The sequence below is a fragment of the Chlorocebus sabaeus genome, chromosome 24, assembly GCF_047675955.1.
Source record: "Chlorocebus sabaeus isolate Y175 chromosome 24, mChlSab1.0.hap1, whole genome shotgun sequence".
In the NCBI taxonomy this organism is placed as follows: Eukaryota; Metazoa; Chordata; class Mammalia; order Primates; family Cercopithecidae; genus Chlorocebus; species Chlorocebus sabaeus.
In genome coordinates this window covers 75,632,115-75,652,104 of record NC_132927.1, presented here as the reverse complement: position 1 = coordinate 75,652,104, position 19,990 = coordinate 75,632,115, and positions in this window count along the sequence as shown.

Here is a 19,990-nt window from a genome sequence, read left to right as displayed (position 1 = left end):
CGATTACAGCTGGTAAAACGAGGGCTGTTTACATGTCAAGTCCTGGGGCACTGTGGGGTCCCAGAGGTGAAGAAGACACCATTCCTGCACCCACCGAGTTCAGTAGCAGCTTGGGGCCTGCAGGGTTACAGCCCAGGGACTGATGTGCTGTGATGGATGAGGCCCAGAGCTTGGTCGGAGCCTGCAGAGGGAAGCCTTCCTGGAGGAAGTGATGTTTGGCTGAGCCTTGAATGGGAGGTGAAGAGACCTCCTCCCCCAGGAAGCCTTCCTTGGTGCATTTGCACAACACCCCTCATCTTTGTCTCCGTAGAACTTGCTGCGTTCTACTTGGTGTTGGCCATCTATGGGGCTTGCATTCACACAGGTGAAGCGCCTTCCACACCCAGATGCTGAGCTCGGAACTTCCACCTGAGCTCTCTCAGTTCCTCCTTGGAACTGCGTTGTGAAGGAGGTCCCGCTAGGATTCCATCTCACAGAGGAGGAAACTAAGGCTCTAGGGGGGTTGAAGGGCTTTGCCCGAGGTCACACTGCCAGGAAGCAGCCGAGCTCGATTTGAACTCTTTCTGATCCCTATCCAGCAGCCTTAGCACATAGCAGGGGCTCAGGAAACGTTTTTTGACTTGACACTAACAGGGAGGTTTGATCTTGCAGAGGCCAGAGGAGGGGAGGGTCTCCTGGCTGACTCCACAGACACAGCTCAGAGGGAAACCCCCTTCGCTCATCCTTGGGACCTGCTTCAAGGGAGCTGTGTGGCTTACACCTGGTTCCTGGACTTCGGAGTGAGCTCGGGATCCCTGGCTCTGCTCCAGAATAAAGGAGGCTGGAGGTAGAGGGGAAGGCCCCATCGAAGCCCTTCTGCCACCCTAGGGCCCACCTTGGTTCAGGTGGGCCTCGCCTTCTTATATCTAGATGAAGGCATGGCCTCTCACTGGCCTTTCACCCCATCCTCTAACAATGTCTACAGGCTAACTCCAGAGGGGCCTTCCCAACCCTAGCCCTACCACGTCTCGCCTTGGCCTAAACCCTTCAGCATCAAGTTCGCCAGCCTAGCACCGCTCCTTCTGGCTGCTGGTCCCCACTCCCTCCCCTGCCCCCTTCTCTTCTCCCTTCCTCCTTCTTTGTCCTTCTGTTTTCTTCCTTTCTTTCCTTCTTCCTGCCTTTTTCCCTTTCTTCCCTCCCTTTCTTCTTTCTGTTTTCCTCCGTACCTTTTATTTTTCTTCTCCTTTTATTTTTTTTTAAAAATAAAAGCCATCGAAAAATTAATGAAACTACTCTGTATTACACTTAGTGGTGGATACATATCATTACGCATTTGTCCAAATCCAGAGAGTGTGCAAACCAAGAGTGAACCCCTGATGCACACGGCAGATTCGGTGATATCAGCGCGTCAGTGCTGGTTCCTCAGTTGTCATGAAGGCACTGCCCTGGTAGGGGATGTTGATTGCCTGTGGGGGAAAGGGGTATAGGGGAACAATATGACTATACATTGTACCATCCACTCAGTTTTGGTGTGAACCTAAACTGCTCTTAAAAAACAAAGTCTCGGCTGGGCACGGTGGCTCATGCCTGTAATCCCAGCACTTTGGGAGGCTGAGACGGGTGGATCACGAGGTCAGGAGATCGAGACCATCCTGGCTAACACAGTGAAACCCCGTCTCTACTAAAAAATACAAAAAACTAGCCGGGCGAGGTGATGGATGCCTGTAGTCCCAGCTACTTGGGAGGCTGAGGCAGGAGAATGGTGTAAACCCGGGAGGCGGAGCTTGCAGTGAGCTGAGATCCAGCCACTGCACTCCAGCCTGGGCGGCAGAGCGAGACTCCGTCTCAAAAAACAAACAAACAAACAAACAAAAAACCCAAAAAAAACAAAGTCTCAAAAAAAAAAAAAAAAAAAAAAGGAAAGATTTTCAGGTTTCCAACAAAGGCAGACAACCATATAATAAACAGCATGCGCCCTGCACTTGCTTTAGGAGAGGAATCTTACACATGTCATTGAAGTCCTGTGTCACCCTGCCAAATCTTTTTGTTTGCTGGCCTCTCCTGGTGGGGAGGCAGCAGGCACGCGGCCACTCACTGTTTTACCCTGCATCGTTCCCTCACCCATTCGCACATTTGCTGACTGGTCCATCCCATCACCCATGTGTCCACTGAGTTGAGGGTCCATGCATTCACCCACATGTCCTGGGAGTCTCCTTGGGGTGGGAGCTGGGGACATGCAGCTGAATGAGCTGTGGTCTCTGCCTGAAGTTACTCAAGGTGCAGGGGAGGGGCAGAAAGAAAGCCCAGCAAAACCTGGGACCCAGTGGGTGCTGTGGAGCTGGAACAGGAGCAGGACTAAGTGACGCGTGGGCTGAGCAGACAGAGCAAGTGTCTGCTGGAAAGGAGACTGTGAGGATGGCAGACTTCCTGGAGGAGGCAACCCTTGGCTGTCTGGGCTCTGAACAACCAGCTGCAGTGTTTTCCTCGCTGCTGAAACCTGGCCAGAGCCCGCCAGGCGGAGAGAAATAGTCCAGTGATCAAGGTGAGCACAGTGCTTGGTTTTCAGGGATCAGAGGGTGGCCCAGCTGGGGATGAGGCTAAGAAGCCAGAGCCAGACACCAAGGGCTCTCCTCCTGCCCAAGACTCTGAATAGAGGCAGTGAGGAGCACAGGGTGCCTTACAGTGGGGGTGGCACAGGCTGATTGGTGGCCTTTTGTCCTCCCTGGCTGTAGTTTCTCCATTTGTGACCTGACAATCCCCAGGATTACCTGGGCTCTGGAAGTGTACTCTGGAATCATATCCATCCTGACCCATTTGACAATGAGCTTCCTTAGAAACAGTTCCTGGATCCCCAGCGATTTGCAATGTTTTGGTTTTCCCACACTTGGCATCAGACCAAATCTTGTGGTCCATGAGGGCACAGCTCAGCCACTGAGAGATGTTGGCATGGTGTCCCGCTTGCTGCAGCAGGGCCTGTTGGGAGGTCCCTCTCCTGGCTTGGGTCTTGATACATCTCAGTGCAGTGCTCTTGTGGAATGGCATGGTTCTCTTGACTGCTTGGACACCCACTTTCTCATGAATAAGCCCCTGGTTTCTTTAAGAATACAGCAGCCTCCTGTTTCTCCTGTTCAGAGAAAACTTGTCTGGGTTGAGGGCCAACCTCTCAAGCCTCTCCCAGGGCACAGTGAGTGGAAACTAGGAACCGAGCACATGGAACATCCTATGGTATGAACGTGTCCCCCGCAGCCCCTGCCAAATTTATAATCCTAAAAATTAAAATCCTAGCCTCCAATGTGATGGTATTAGGAGATGGGGCCTTTGGGAGTTGATTAGGTCATGGGGGTGGAATCTTTTTAGATGGGATCAGCTCCCATATGAGAAGGCACACCGGAAGGATGACCACTTTCTCCAGTGAGGACACAGCAAGGAGGCAGTCTGCAAACCTGGAAGAGAGCCCTCACCAGACGCTGGCTCTGCCTGCACCTCGAACTTGGACTTCCCAACCTCCAGAACTGTGAGAAATAAATGTCTGTTTAAATGTCTGTTGTTTGAGCCACCCAGTTTATGGTATTCTGTTATAGCAGGCCCGACTGAGACAGAAGGAGTGAAGCCCTGAAGTGCTCTGCTTCTCTTCTCTGGTCCGTGAGGATTCCCGCCCTTTTCCTGTGAGTCAGGGTCCCTCCTAAATGACTGGAATTGGTGAGCCTTTTCTAAGCTTTTGTCAGGTCTATTGGAGACAAAGTTCTATGGTTTCCCAATGCTTATTTCTCCTTTGTTGATTGACGGATGGAAAAAGGATTTGCAGAGCCATGAGTTGAGGAAGGAGTCCTGGGCCTGGGAGTCAGGGGCATCAGGGCCACCCCATGGCTCAGTCACTACCCCAGGTCTGTGACTCCCCTGCCTCCCCCTGGCCTCAGACTCCCTCCTGAAGTAGGTGGACTGCATTATCTCTTGGTTCCTTCTAGCTTAAAAATTCTATGTTCTAAATCCATCCATCAAACCCTATTTTGAGGGCTTTGAAGTGAAGCCTGGGTGTTTTTACCTTATCCCACACACCTACCTCACACCTTCCAAAGTTCCAACATCTCCTTTGATTGGCATGTCAAGTGGACACATTTCTGGACTGGAGGGGCCTGACTCTGAGTCTCTGTTTCCAAGGAGCTAGCTGCTCACTTCCAAATCTTGCAGATTTGTTTGCTCCTGAGGGCATATTGCACAACGAGGAATAAAGTCTCCTAGATTATTGCCTCTGTATTACCTTGAAAGCCCCATGCTTCTTCAGGGTGATGGCAGCAAGCACAGTGAGTGATGGATAAAGGAAGAGTGCCAGCAGTGAAGTTCAGAGGATGGAGGGAAAAACCCCAGTCAGCTCAGAATAAGATCCTGCATGTGTTATGTAACAAACCCAGGTGTGCGGGCACTTCCGTTGACCCATGGTCCTGATTCCCAAATTGACTGGTGAAGAAATTTCTAGTGAAGGCCCCTTCAGTCAACACAGAGTAACTGTGCACACTCTCTTCCTGGACATGGCACCAGTGGGCACCGCCAACCACACTCGGGTGCTGGTCTGCATTTCCCAGCTTCTCTGGAGGTTCGGGTTGGGTCATGTGACTGGCTCTGGCCAGTGGTCTGTGAGTAAAGGTGATGAGTGTCACTTCTGGGCTGAGGCAGTTAAGAGCCAGTGGGACTCCTCTGTCTCCCTCTTCTCCTGCCATGGAGGCCCTGGAGGCCATGAGAGGTGGCTGGAGGGATAGGAGGACTGCCAACAGCCTAGGGCAAAAGAGGACATGTGAACCTTTCTTGTGTCAACTTCTTAGATAAAGAGATTAAGTTGTGTAGCAGCACAGCCTGAGGTACCCTAACATGAGGAGGTAGACACAACAGGACCCGTCATTGGAAAACCCGACTTTGAACCCTGGGTCTGCTCCTACTGCCTGTGCAGTCTTGAGCTGGTTGCATAGCTTTACAGGCTTCCCTCCTGTAAAATGAGACGGATGTCTAACCCGGTGGTGGGGGGGTGTGGTGTGTAGGAAGAGTGGATGTCAAATGTCCAGCTGCTGCCTGGTGCGTAAGAGGGGCACAGCCTGGGTCTGAGTCAGCCCTCTGTGAGCCCTGCCCCACGACTTCACTCCCGCTGAAGGCTCAGCCAACTGGGGGAGACCGTTCCATAAACAGCGAGGTCGCATCCACCCCACCATATGTGTCTTTGGTCAAAGTTGCAGAAACCTGTGGTTGGGCGTGAACCCAGCACTTTGCAGAAGTGTGAATTCTTAATTTACCTCCCCGACAGTCACACACACAGGAGAGAAGGCAGCAGAGCCAAGCAGGAACCCATCCTGCCCCAGGCCTGAGCTTTCTTAAAAGACTCGTGGGGCAGAAAGGTAAAGCGGTGTCTTCCTCATCTTACATGTGCAGGAGCAGAGGCGGATCTATGTGCCTAGATCATTTCATTTCGTGGGGCACTCGGGGGAGGAGTGAAAACAGGGCTTCTTCACTCTATTATGTCCAGGAGGGTTTTCAGTAAAGCACCAGAGAAATGTGCCTTTTATGTAATTCCATTTTCCTGTCCAGTAATCTACTCCTAGTTAGTTAATTGTTTCTCTTGTTTTTAATTTTTTATTTATTAAACACAAAAATGAAAATGAAACCAGCTACACACCAAGCTCACACTTCAGTGGCTGAAGACTTTCACAGGGGTGCAGTCTTATTTTAGGGTCAACTTTGTATGTGGTTACTTGGAGGGTATGATTTAAGGGCCACTACAAATATTCAGCCCTTAAATATTTCCTCCACTGAAGCATTATTTTCTCCTAAACCCTGGCTTTATAACTGGAGCTTGAACTATGTGCAAAGTCCCAAGCTAGGATGAGAGGGTGGCAGGGGATGTCTGAGTGGGAGTTCAGGGCAAACCTGCCACGGTTTGGGCCTCAAGATAGTCACAGTCCAGTCATTATTGCTCTTTTCTGCGGCTGACAAGGAGGGCCACGAGTTCTTGTCAACATTCTCTTTGCAAATATGAAGTGCAGGGAAATCTTTATTTATGTATTTTTAAAGACAGAGTCTGTCAGCTAGGCTGGAGTGCAACGGTACCATGAGAGCTCACTGCAGCCTAGAACTCCTGGGCTCAAGTAATCCTCCTGCCTCAGCCTCCCAAGCTGCTGAGACTACAGGCCTGTGTCACTACGCTTGGCTAATTTTCTTTTCAAATTTTTGTAGAGACGGGGGTCTCACAATGTTGCTCAGGCTGGCTTTGAACTCCTGGCCTCATAAGGTCCTCCTGCCTCAGTCCCCTACAGTGCTGGGACTACAGGTGTGAGGCACTGCGCCTCGGCCTTGGGGATACTTTCCACTTTTGCCACTTCATAGAAAAGGCCTGTGACCCCTGAGCCTCCGAGGGCAGGGTCTGTGTCCAGATAGCTTGGCTCTGCTGGCCTGGCCCTGGCTCATTGTCCAGCAATGGGCAGGAGCACGCATTCATTTCCTGGGGTTGGTGTAACAAAGTATTGCTAACTGGGTGGCTTAAAAAAGAGGCGCTGATTGTCTGACAACTGGGGAGGCTAGAAGTCTGAAATCACGGTGTCTCCACGCCACGCTCGCGGTCTGGGGGAAGATCCTTCCTTGCCTCTTCCTAGCTTCTGGTGGTTGCCAGCATTCTTTGGTGTTCCTGGCAGCTGTCTGGGTCCAGTGTCTACCTCCATTGTCACCAGACGTCCTCCCTGTGTGTCTCTGTGTTCACATGGCTGTGTTTTTAGGGGGATACCAGTCATTGCATGGAAGGCCCACCCTAACCCAGGATGACCTCATCTTAACTAATTACATTTGCAAAGATCCTAAGGCACATTCACAGGTACAGGGCTTAGGACTCCAACATATTATGGTGGGGTGGGGGGCGTGATTTGACCCACAACAGAACACAATGCGTAGTTACCAAGTGAACCATGAGGTACTTTGGGAGCAGGGTAACAAGGCATTGGTAAACAAGGGCGAACGGGTCACAGAAAGGAGGGATTTGCAGCTAAAATGTGTCTATGTATTCAAATATTGCGTGGCACTGCGTTGGGTGAGAGAGGGAGTCTTTTAGTCAGTTTACCACTTTGCCGAAGCCCAGGGTTTTTGTCTTCCTAGGGCCATTGTGCATTTTTGTTGACTATTGATTCTCCCCTTCATTCAGCAACTGCACTGAGGCCAGATCCCAAGCTGAGTTCTGATGAGATGGAGAAGCAAAGGACACAGTGTCTGCCCCCAAGGAGCTCTCAGCCAAGCAGGAGAGAAGGCTGTGGAAATGATCCTTCTGATACCACAGCCTGCCAATGTCATCTGGAACTCGGGGGGGATTGGGGGAAAATGGGCAGAGCCAGATTTAAAAAAACCCTGTCCTTAGCCAGGTGTAGTGGGGGGCGCCTGTAATCCCAGCTACTTGGGAGGCTGAGGCAGGAGAATCGCTTGAACCCAGGAGGTGGAGACTGCAGTGAGCCGAGACTGTGCCACTGCACTACAGCCTAGGTGACAGAGCGAGACTCTGTCTCAAAACAAAAAATGAAAAACAAAAACAAAAGCAAAACCCTGTTTTGTATTTTTGACTTTTATTTTATCCAAGTCAGGACTCCTGGTCTGAAGAATATTTGGCCTCATGACTATTGGGGGACATTGGGGCTCCCTGCCCAGGGTCAGGATGTTCTCTGTAGATATCAGGACGTGGGTGCCCATGACAAGGGTGCTTTGCTGCCATGGCCCAGGGCTGGAAGCACAAGCTCTCAAAGGTTGGTTGTGAAGCTTCCAGGGGAGATGGTCCTCTGCAGGAAGAATAAGAGCCATCCTGTAGCCTTTGCTGTTCCAGAAGGCTCCGTGGTGAATACATAATTAGGCCCTCTGTAATTACCAGTTTGAATCTGCCTAGGACACTAGGGCTCCCACCCCCTAATTTACCTTATAAATTTATTCTGCTAAAAAAGTCGAAAATGTCAGTCTTCTGTGAATGCTGCATAAATGAATTATCTCCCCGATGACAGAAGGTGGGGAGCGGGGAGGCTTCCAGAGGACATTTCTCACTGTGAGTGTCGGAAAGTGCTCCACGCTTCACGAGCACCCAGCAGAGAGCCCAACCGGCTGCTTCCCGTGCCCACGGAGGGCCAGGTTCCAGCAGGTTCTGTGTAGCTGGTTGGCTGGTTAGCCTGCCCCAGCAGGGCGAGCAGAGGTGGCTTTAAAATCAGCGTGTTTGGCCGCTGTGAGAGAGCTTTGCCTTAGCGTGCAGTCTCAGGTGATGGAGGGCCGCAGACAGAAGGAAAGGAAGGAAAAAGCATGGCAGCTTCTTAAAGAAGGTCTCATCCCACCACGTCCCACAGACCTCCCCGAACCCAGGATGGTCTCACATCACAGCATGGCAACCATCTCCTTGATTCTTTCACAAAGAATAGTTTTACAAAATGATTTATTACAATGTACAAGGCTGGGCTCAGTGGCTTACGCTTGTAATCTCAGCACTTTGGGAGGGAGAGGCAGGCGGATCACTTGAGGTCAGGAGTTCAAGAGTAGCCTTGCCTATATGGGGAAACCCTGTCTCTACTAAATATACAAAAATACAAAAATGAGCCAGACATGGTGGCGGGCACCTGTAGCTCCAGCTACTTGGGATGCTGAGGGAGAATTGCTTGAACCTGGGAGGCAGAGGTTGCAGTGAGCTGAGATACTGTGCCACTGTACTCCAGCCTGGGTGACAAAGCCAGACTTCATCTCAAAAAAAAAAAAAAAAAAAAAAAAAGTATGGCAGTTCTTAGTGACATTCTAGAAGGTTTGGGAAACCAAGTTCTTTTTTCTCTTTTTGAGATGGAGCCTCACTCTGTTGCTTGGGCTGGAGTGCAGCGGTGCAATCTTGGTTCACTGCAACCTCCACCTCCCGGGTTCAAGCGATTCTCCTGCCTCAGCCTCCCGAGCAGCTGGGATTAGCCCGCCACTACGGCCAGCTAATTTTTTGTATTTTTAGTAGAGATGGGGTTTCACCATGTTGGCCAGGCTGATCTTGAACTCCTGACCTTGTGATTCACCCACCTCGGCTTCCCAAAGTGCTGAGATTGCAGGTGTGAGCCACCGCGCTCGGCGAGAGACAAAGTTCTTTTAAAATCCCCCCAATCTCATAATTCTCACACAATAGCTGCTGTTATTTCTGAATCTCCTTCCAGTCTTTTTTTCATATGTAGTCTATTATTTTTGCCCTGAATAATTAGCCAAAAGGTTCAGCTGCTACACCTTTAATTTTTTATTTTTGGTGGCTGATAATAAAAACCATAAATGCAGATTATAGAAAATATGGAGACTGAGAGAAGAAAATGAACAATGATTCCACCACCCGCAAACTCCCATATGCTCATCTCTGAACCCGAGAGCTTTCTTTCCAGTTTTTGTCCCATGGCCATAGTTTTTCTTTTTCTTTTCTTTTTTTCTTTCTTTCTTTTTTTTTTTGAGATGGAGTCCCCCAGGCTGGAGTTCAGTGGCCAGATCTTGGCTCGCTGCAACCTCCGCTTCCTGGGTTCAAGTGATTCTCCTGCCTTAGCCTCCTGAGTAGCTGGGATTACAGGTGCCTGCTGCCATGCCCAGCTAATTTTTGTAATTTTAGTAGAGACGGGGTTTCACCATGTTGGCCAGGCTGGTCTGGAACTCCTGACCTCAGGTGGTCAGGCTGCTTCGGCCTCCCAAAGTGCTGGGATTACAGGTGTGAGCCTCTGCACCCGGCTGGCCGTGGATTTTCTAGTTTGCCTATGTATTAGGTCTTGTAGTGAGGTCCAGCTGGCTCAGTCGCTGATACCCTCCTATGTGCCTGTCACAGGCACAGGAGACAAGGTAGGATCTGGACTGCCTGCTTTGAGAAGCTCAGAGCCCAATGACCTGCTACTAGCAGATAACACCTATAATATTTTCCTCTGGGTATTGGCAAAGGTTAGCCTTGTCCCTGGCACAAAGTAGGTGTGCTATGAGTTGAATGTGTCCTCTCCAAAATTCGCATTGAAACTCAGTCCCCACTGTGGTGGTATTCAGAGGTAGGGCCTGTGGGGAGATGACTGAGTCACAGGGGCTCTGCCCCATGGGTGGATTAGGAGGGAAAGAGCTGGAGGGAACAAGCTTAGGCCTGTTTGAGCCATGTGAGGCTATAGTGTTTGTTCCCTCTGGAGGATGTGGCAACAAGGCACCATCTTGGCAGCAAAGACTGGGGACCTCACCAGACACTGAACCTTCTGACGCCTTGATCTTGGACTTGCCAACCTCTAGAAATGTGAGAAATCAATGTCTATTCTTTTTTTTTTTTTTTTTTTTTTTGAGATGGAGTCTCGCTCTGTCACCCAGGCTGGAGTGAAATAGTGTGATCTTGGCTCACTGTAACCTCCGCCTCCTAGGCTCAAGTGATTCTCCTGCTTCAGCCTCCCGGGTATCTGGGATTACAGGCACCTGCCATCATGCCTGGCTAATTTTTGTATTTTTGTAGAGATGGGGTTTCACCATGTTGGCCAGGCTGATCTTGAATTCCTGACCTCAGGTGATCTGCCTGCCTTGGCCTCCCAAAGTGCTGGGATTACAGGCATGAGCCACGGCACCCGGCAATGTCTATTACAGCAGCGCTAAGACAAGGTGCTTCATCAATATTAGTCTATTATGTACACCAGTGAAATCTGGGAGGACGTTCCCATTTCATTCCTGAAAGGTTGACGTGTGTACCAGATTGAGTTGAATGTGAATCTCCTGTTTCACGAGTATAGCGCCTCCGTAATAACATCTGTCATGTATTCAATGCTTCCTCTGTGCCAGGCCTGTGCTGGGGGCTTTCTGAGAGGTCATCTGATGAGATGCCCACAGAGGCACTGGATGTAATAGAGGAGGACCTGGGATGCCGAGAAGAGAAACCGCATGAAGGCTTGCAGCTAGCAGCGAGCGCGGCAGACACTTGACCCTGGTGATCTCGGAGGCGTCCATCAAGCTGTGTGCGCCCTGTCCTGCTTTTCTCACAGGCTGCTGGGAGGACAAACTCAAGTCCGGGAAGCAAAAGGGCTTTGTACGCTAAAACTCTGTCCCACCGTGAGTTGTTTGTCTGTTTCAAATTTCACCAGCAGAAACTTCTGTCTTACCCCACTCTCTCTACCCCATTTCTCTCTGCCTCAATTATCTAGTTTCATAACTGTGGTGTGTCTTGTTGGATTTTGCTGTCTCAAACAAACAAACAAACAAACAAAATCTCTTCTACTGAGTATACTGTTTCCTTATTGCAAACTTTGTTTCTCTATAATTCTCTTCCTTCCTCCATGTCTTGATCCAGCATTGACTTTGTCTTTGCTGTTCTAGTTCCACATCTGGTAATCTTTTCAGCTGCCTGTTATTGGCTTGCAGGATGGCTGGAAATCCAACCCGGGTATAGGACAGTGTAGTGGTTATACACAGAGACAGACCTGGGGCGATTTGGACTCTACCTCGTGGTGGCTGACTTCAGGCTTCCTGTCTAAGGCGGATGAAAGTCTTTCTCTTCTGAGGATTACATAAGATAAATGGCCTAACAATGTAATTAGACAGAGTGTCTCTTTGAATGAGCAGGACTTGAGGGTCTTGGAAGAATTCTGCAATCTGTGCTCAGGACCCCTGAGCCCTGCTGCTTTGCTCCCATGGCACTTGGGATACACGACCATGAGTCCACGTGATGGGCTGTACTCTCACTACTCTAATCGCCGAACTGTCACTACTCTAATAGACGATGTCATCAAGTTTTGTTTTCCCTTGCTCTGTTCCTTGGAGCTGGGGTGGTGTGTCAGATTCAGACTTGCCTGAACTTGGAACCTTGGTACCGCCACCTCACAATATTGCCATCTTTGGGCCCTGTCCTCTGTGGTGTGCTTGGCATACAGCTGGCGTCCCATCCCGTGTGTGTTGTTGAAGGAACATATCACAACCATGCTTATGATGCGACTGCTGCATGGCGAGAGACCGGGCCAGGCGCTTTGCTAAGACCCACTTATCTCTGCTCATACAAAGCAGTGAAGCCCATCTGACAGGGAAACCACAGAGCCTGAGAAATGAATGCCCTTTTCCCAGCCGACTCAGCCAAAGCTTGAGCCTCCAGATGGGCACCCCTGGCAGCATGTAGCAGGCCAGGGTTTTCAGGGCAGGGGAGCCATTCTAGTTCAAGGCAGCAGGCAGCCCTCATGGCTGGTGGGGAGGGGGCTGACAGTCACTGGCCGTTACTACTAGCATCCAGGTTTTAGGGAATGACGCCTCCATTTTTCACTTAGAGGAAACCCTTGATGTGCACCGTGGCAGTGGCAGAGGCTAATCGCGCGGAGCTGGGCGCTAATGCAGCCGCTGTAATTCCTGTCACCTTCTCACAGCTCAGTGGAAGCTTCCGATGAATAACTTGTGGCATTCAGGGGCTGTGTACATTAGTGGCAGGTGTCACCGTCAGAGGTTGGGCAGGGCACTGGTGCTCCACCTTGCCTTGTCTTTAATTAGAGGAGGAAATGTGTCAGAACTGACATGACCACTGACCAGCCTACCAGGTCCTTTCCAATCTCAGTGAAATCAGCTGTTAAAGATGCTCATCTCAGGAGGAGAACAAGTCTCTTATGCTTCTGGGGAGAAATCACCATCTGGAAAGGGTTTCCTGGCCTTTGGGGGTCCCCTTGCCACCTCCTCTGGGCCATCTGGGGCTCCCCTGCATTTGCCCATTACTTGGGAACTGTAACCCTTAGGGATCAGAGGGAGCATGGGAACAAAACAATTCAATAAAGTCACAATAAAGCATCCAAAGCCCTTCATACTTTTTCACTTTCTTTAACTCAATTTATTTTTCATTTTGTGGACAGAGATTTAGTCTGGGTATTAGTTTATGATTTTTACTGAAGGAATTACTCAACACACACACATATAAAAAGGAAATATTATTTTTATCATTTATTTTGTGCCATGTATACCATAGGAGAAAAAAAACCAGAGCAAAATCACTTCAGTACCGCTGTGTTTTCATTACAAAGTTATTACATATAGAAATTACTCCAAATTATCTGAAATGAATGGAAATTATGAGGTTTAAATTCCCCAGGTTACTGCAGGCACAGCTCTGGAAATTTATTTTGTCATCTTGCTGAACATAATTGCTACAACAAAATTTCTTCCATTTTACAACTGCAGCATAACTTATTTATACCGGTGTAGCTGTAATTTTACATCAATAAGTTGCATGGGAAGGAATACACAGGTGGTAATTGAAAACAATAATTTGTACTGAGGTCCAGGTGGAACGGTTGGCTCAGAAAAAGGCTCCAGTTATTATCGGCGACAGCTTTGTGTCACCGCGGCCTTTTCTCATCCCCTTCGCCAACACCGGTCAAACCATCCAAACACCTTCAATCACATCCCTATGGCTGCTGTAGTGAGAGCTGCAACTTGTTTGACTTTCCACCATGGCCCCTGTACTCTGGTCTGGAAAGTGAGGCCACGGGGTGCTGGGGGTACCCAGGGAGGCCCGTGCCGCCTCTGTGCCAGCTCCTGCCCTTTCCTTCTGCTGCTTTCCAACTTGCCTCTGGGTTGGGTGCATTTAGGTACCCTGAGCTAATTAAGGTGTTTGATAGATTTCAACTGGAGTATGAGCTCTTGCCAGAAACATCAACAATTCGATTCCCCAAGCACAATGCAGAGTGTTAAATCCACTAATGCTTTATACATTACTGTGTTCCTTCCCAGCCGGAATGTGTGGTCTGGGTACAATACCAAACCGGTCCCCAAACAGGCGTCCTCACTCTTCAGTCTCTAATTGTTCCTGTTAAGCAGATACAAATAATGAAACTGCAGATGCCTGTGCTAAATCCCAACAGCTGATGAATCTACCCATTTGAATCCAGAGGTCCAAATACAGATTTAAAATAATTGACCATAAATCTGCCTTATTTAGAATCCAGATCATCAGAGTGGTCTGGGAACAGGTCAGAGATGATCTTTTTTGCTTCTGTCTAGTGTTAATTTCATGATACATGTGTGTGTGTGATGGGGCCGGGGCGGGGGAAGAGGGAGAGAGAGGGAGAGAGAGAGAGAGAGGGAGAGAGAGGGAGAGAGAGGGGGAGAGAGAGAGAGAGGGAGAGAGAGAGAGAGGCAGGCAGAGGGGCTTTGTCACAAGTTCAAACGGGAAATGGTTTTGCCACATCCATATTATAGAAGCCATTCTTGTTTCAATGATTCCAAAGGCTTCAAATCACAGTGAAATCATTTTTGTAAAAGGATCCAGATTAAACGAATACAAGAATGCACAGTAATCCAGTGTCTCGGTTTTCCCTGGGCAGCATTAATTATCTTTTGTTGTAGCAAATTGTCTGCCTTGTAAATTGAGCTGAAAGTGCATCTTCAAGCAGAGGCAATGTTTTAATATGTACATAATGGAACAACTTTCATAACTTCCACATACTATAGAAATATGATTTCATCTTCAATAATGTGCCTGCAGTTAAAACTTTGTGGCGTAGAGCCTCGTTTGTCAGCTTGCAACCTCAGCCCTTCTCTATTAAACAGAGAGACACCACTTACGTGTTTTCTAGGATACAAACTACCTTTGTTGAATTCACTCGAAAGCATCCGTGGCTGTTTCTAAAACTACAAAACAACAGTTGAGATCTCCCAGAGCTCTCTTTCTTTCCTAGCTCTGGAAGGCATATCTGAAACAAGGTGTTGGCTGATTTTTAGTTTTATTTATTGGTAAGCTCCCCCATTGCAGCATCCTCATTAGCCGAGCCTGTTGGAGGGATGCTAGCCTGACTCATGTCTCTCTCTCCTTCTCTGTTCTTCCATAAGTGAGTGCTTCCCCCTCACTTCCTTTGTAGTGCATCACAGCACAGATAGGAGTTTTCAGAGCCTGGGATTGGGGGTGGGGGAGACCTCTCTTCTGAGTCAGATGTCTACAACTCCAGCTTAGCATTTACTGAAACTTCATCTTTCTCAAACTGCTTAAGGATACAAACTAACTAATCCTCACAGCATCATCAAACCCTTGTTAGGAAGGTGATCATTACTGCCTCCATCCCTAGTCCTCCCTATTTCCTATCACCAGACACCTCACTGTTGCTCGGTCTCAACGACAGCAGCTGACAGCCAGAGTCGGAACTGAAAATTCCCTTCTGAGTTTCTCATTTGAACCACTTTAACTCTCTCTTTTTTCCTTGTCTGTGCTCTACACAGGGCAGATGGATGGTCACTAGACCACTGAATTCAAACTCATGGATGTGTATGTCTTCAAAACAGAGCTCTCAGCATCTTCAGGGAAACGGTCTTCCTTGCAGTTTCAGTTACACAATTTGGAGACTTAGTGACAAAAGAGAAAGCAGCAGAGAGACCCTTTTGCATAACACACACACACACACACATACACACACACACGTGCACTCACACCACAGCCGCTCAGATCTCGGTATATGTGAAGGGTGGGGGTGGAATTTGGTGCAGTCTGATCATCTTCATGAACAATATTTCTCCCAAGTCGACCAACTGGGTGATGCCAGTCCCTACCAAATTTGAATTGATGACTCAACTAAAGAATTAAAATTAGCAAGACAAGAAAATTCCAAATGAGGTGAGAAAGCTGTAGAAATAGTTCCAGATCCTCTAGTACTGAGCCATTCAATATCATTTCTGATGACAGGGACAGAGCTAGGAACATTCAATGTGGGTGTGAGTCCTTTTCATATACGGGGAGCTGGGTAAGTATTTTTTAAGGAAAATAATACATGAATCAGGAACAGTGAATTTGATTTAACCCCTTGTAGGCTGCAGATACAAAGGCAGCGGGCAATGATGCCTCAGTTTTCCTACAGCTTATCTATGCTTCATACAGTTAAGCAACAGTCGGAAATATACTATTGTTTCAAGGCCAGGTATTACTTGCAGAAAAAAATAAGGTGCAAATGATGTCATGTTTTAACAAAAGCAATGTTGTTAAATTCAGTACACCAAAAGAATCCACCAAACAACTGTTGAAAGGCAAGTTTTGTGGTCCTGACTCTGCTATCAGGTGACAATATGAAAAACTCCTCTAAATCCAGCAAAGCTTTAACTGAGTGCTTATGGCGCCCAGAAATTTGCTGTAATTTTCAGAAATGACATAAAATAATTCTAGAAGATATGGCAGGAAGCCCAAAAGGCCTCTTTTGTCTTTTTATGCCTCTGTATTTGATAGCTGCTAAAGATTCTAGAACCGTAAGGAAAGAGATAAGGACCACCTTGGGAGCCTTATTAATATGTACATAAATATGATTTGCTTGGTGCCTCCACTGTGGTTTCCTCACAAGTTAGAATAAGTCCATCCACTGATCAGATCAGAACATCGTATTCATGCTCATCTTCACAGTCAAGAACACTTATAGATCCGGAGGAACAGAAATGAACAGACAGGCGTTGCTTCAGAGTCTGCCCTGTACCTGTGAATATGAAATGATTTGCCTTCTCCTTGCATGGATTTCTTCTTCTTTGTTTTAAAGCACCAAAAATGAAGCCTAAAGTAATTTGGTAAGATGTGCTGTTGTATTGCTACAAAGTTGACTGCGTTTTAGAGGGTGGATCTGTGTTAAAAAGAAAACAACAAAAACAAATGAAATGTCAGTTTTCTTTCTGCAGAAACATTAGGACTTCCCATTTCTACTGACACTTCTTATCTTGATTCTTTCCAAATTTTTGTAAAGAAGTAAGAGATAAAATATAACAGCTCAGAAGGCAAAGATAACATTGTGGAATCTCGAATAGAGTCCAACCTCAGCTGAGTTAAGTATTGAGAATCGTTCAAAGAATTTTAAACAAAAAGCCTGGCTTGGGGGTCACGTGTCTGTTTAATCTGCCCCCACTGCATGGCGTGTTACATGCAGCACACACAGGGAATTAAAGCCCCACATAAGGTTAATAAAAATGCACTCTGATTTGATGAAATGATTTCTGATTTCTGAACTATTCCTCTATAAAGAAATTTAAAGTGACTGAGAATATGGAGGATTATCTGCTGGAATGCACTGTGAAGCTAGAAAAAGAATAGCAGGGAAATATTTGTGAGTTCAAAAAGCTTTTTGACATCTGCTGTGTGTGTGTGTGTGTGTGTGTGTGTGTGTGTAAAGATAGTGCAGAAAAGGTGGCATTTATTTCCATCTGATTCCAGCATGCACAAAGCCCCAGCTTTGGGCCCAGCACACAGTAGGTCTGCAGCAGGTGCTGCAGGAATTAATCTGGTTTTATATCAGTTCAGGACCACATTTGGACCCACACTTTTTCCTTTTACATTTTCATATGTGAGCCACCTGCACCCTCTTTTTTGGGGGTGGGGAGGGGGCAGGAGTGACTTGTATTTTAAACAAAGGCTTGGTGAAGAAGAGGTGGGGTGGGGTGCGGTGGGGTCGTGCAGTGACCTTCTCAGGAGAGTCCTGGATCTCCTCTCGCCTGCCTGGGGTGCTAAGGCAGGGGTGGGGACGGGGCTGTGGGCCGAGGTCGGCCACCCTCTTCCCGCCCCGCCTGCTGTCTGGGCATCTAGAGAGTGGGGAAACATTAGTACGGGGCCAGCTGCGGAAGCCAGGCAGGGTCGAGGGAGAGGTCAAGGTCGGCCGAGAGGCGGCTATTGATCCGGCTTGGAACGCGAGACAGGGAGCGCAGCAAGACTAAAGGGGGAGCTGTGAGACCAGACATTAACAGCTTTGCGCGCTGATGAGGCCCGTGCCAGACGGGCAGAGGGAAAAAGAGGAGACTGGAGTGGCAGCTGGGATCGCTCCCTGCCTGCGCCCGGCCGCCTCTTGGGAGAAGAGGAGGAGGAGGAGGAGGGGAAGGAGGGGGAAAAGGAGGAGGAGGAGGAGGAAGATGTGGAGGAAGCAGGGGAGGAGGAGAGCGAAGGGGCCAGCTCAAGGCTGGGCAGGGGCAGGGCAGCCTCTCCCTGGCTGCCGCGAGGTGGAGCGCGCCGGCGGGCGGCGGCGTGTCCGGCCCTGCGCCCGCCCGCCCGCGCGTCCCTCTTCCCGCCGTCGGGGCAGCACGGGGCCAATGAGGAAGTGCTCTTCGGGTCGGTGGGGCCCTCGCCGGCCCACGCCGGCTACTTCCTGCTGGGGGTGGGGAGGGGGTGCCCCCTCCCCAGGCACGGCCCCTGACCGCACGCGGGGTGGTGGCTGCAACTGGGACTCCGAGAGCCCGCCTGCGGAGGGGTCCCCTTTTCCTGAGGGGTCCTCCCCATCCCGCCTTGCCACTGGCGGGGTCTCCCTTCCTTGTAATCAACCTGAGGGTCGCGTGTCGGGATTTCAAGTCCCGGATCGCCGGCGGCGCTGGGCTGCAGGCACGCTGCGATGTTTTGGGTCCAGACCTGTCCCTGATGCGCTGTGTGTCCTAGGGCAAAGTTCTCACCCTCTCTGGGCTTCACATCGCCAGTTCTCAGAAAGAGAGCGCGAGCTGATCTTTCAAATTTAGAGTCTGCGCGAGGAGGGATGGCCAGTTTATGAATGTCTTAATAAGTTTATTAAAGGTGGGTGAGGGCATATTTTTCTTAAGCCACTTTCCTGGAAAGATTTTTGCAGTGAGAGGGATGGCAGAAGAGGGAGGCCCTTCTAGACTTTGGACCACGTGGAGGTGGGGTATTGGGAGTGGGCAGCCGGGTGCAGTCTGCCTGGCCAGGGCGAGGAGGTACAAGTCCGCGCCCCGCCCCCGGTCTCCGTCCGCTCGGCCTCGCGTCCGCCCACCCTGGAGCCCACAGTTTACAGAACTGCAAGCCAGGGCACATTTTATTGTTATATTTTTTAGGGTATGGGACTGGAAAGGATCTCTTTCCATTCTCGCTCACGGACGCTGGGCGCTGTTAAATTGTTGGTGCCATCGCCCCACCCAAGACCTTCGGGACGAAAACAAAAACCCCCGTGTGTCCCCCGAGGAAAAGGTCCCGAGGGAGGCGGCGCCCCCGGAGGCGTCACGGCCTCGCTGTGCGTCCGGGTGAAGCCGCCGGAGCCAGGCCTAGGGGCGGAGTGGGGTGGGTGCAGCTGGACTCGCCCGCGAAGCCCAGCGGGAGCCAGGCCCCGACCCGCCCTGGCCGCCTCCGGAGAAACCCTGAGAATGGAGAGGAGGCCAGCCGCGTGGCGCGCCCAGCCCTGGAGGCCAGGTCATCAAATTCACAAAGTTGGCCGCAGCCTGGGGAATAGGGGGTGTCCACGGGGGCCGTGGTCCGGCCTTGTTCCCGGGCCACGGACAGGCCCCACAACTCCTCTTGTCCTCGCCGGCTGGAGATCAAACGGCTGACAAGGCAGCTGCGTCCTTCCCAGTCTGACAGGCATTTCCAAGTCCTACCCTGGGCCGAGGAGCGCGGGGGGCGGGGTGTGACTTTCAGGTTGCTGTGATTGTCAGGGGCGCCTCCTGGAGTCACCCACCCGAGTATCTGCGGAGATCTGGCCACACCTACTCCTGGGCCGGCAAGTCCAAGTCCCTCTCCCACGTGGAGCGCCCCGGCCCCTTTACCCTCTCGCTTGCCATAGACCCGGTTTAGGGGGTGGGGCCGTGTTTGACCCCTAGGAGTTAATGGGGGTAAGGTGAGGGGAGGGGACAGAGATTTGAGTGAAAATCCTTTTCCAAATGGGACTCAAACAAGGTCTCAAACACTTCTCAGCCCCTCACGTGTTCTTGATTCTGTTCTTTTAGTGTCGTTTATTTTGTCTTCCTCACCCTCCCAGAGTCTGTAATACCAGGATTTATATGGAGACACTTTTTGGAAGTTGAACTCCAACATCCACCACCCCGCCCCCGCCCGCGACCATAAAACAAAAGTAAAAACTTCCAAGCGACTTTTCCACGGAAACGAAGCAATTCTTACTGTCCCCCAACTCCCATGTCGACCCCAACCCTTTTCCACAGTCCACGCCCCCACCCCCAAAGTCCGAAAGAGCTTTTGGGCGGGTGGAGACTTGCATTGATTCAATTTAGTTCACTCACACAGTACCCCGGCCCCCTTCTCAGGGGGTCCTGCTCCCAGGAGGGAGGCGATATAAGGACGATTTTTCTT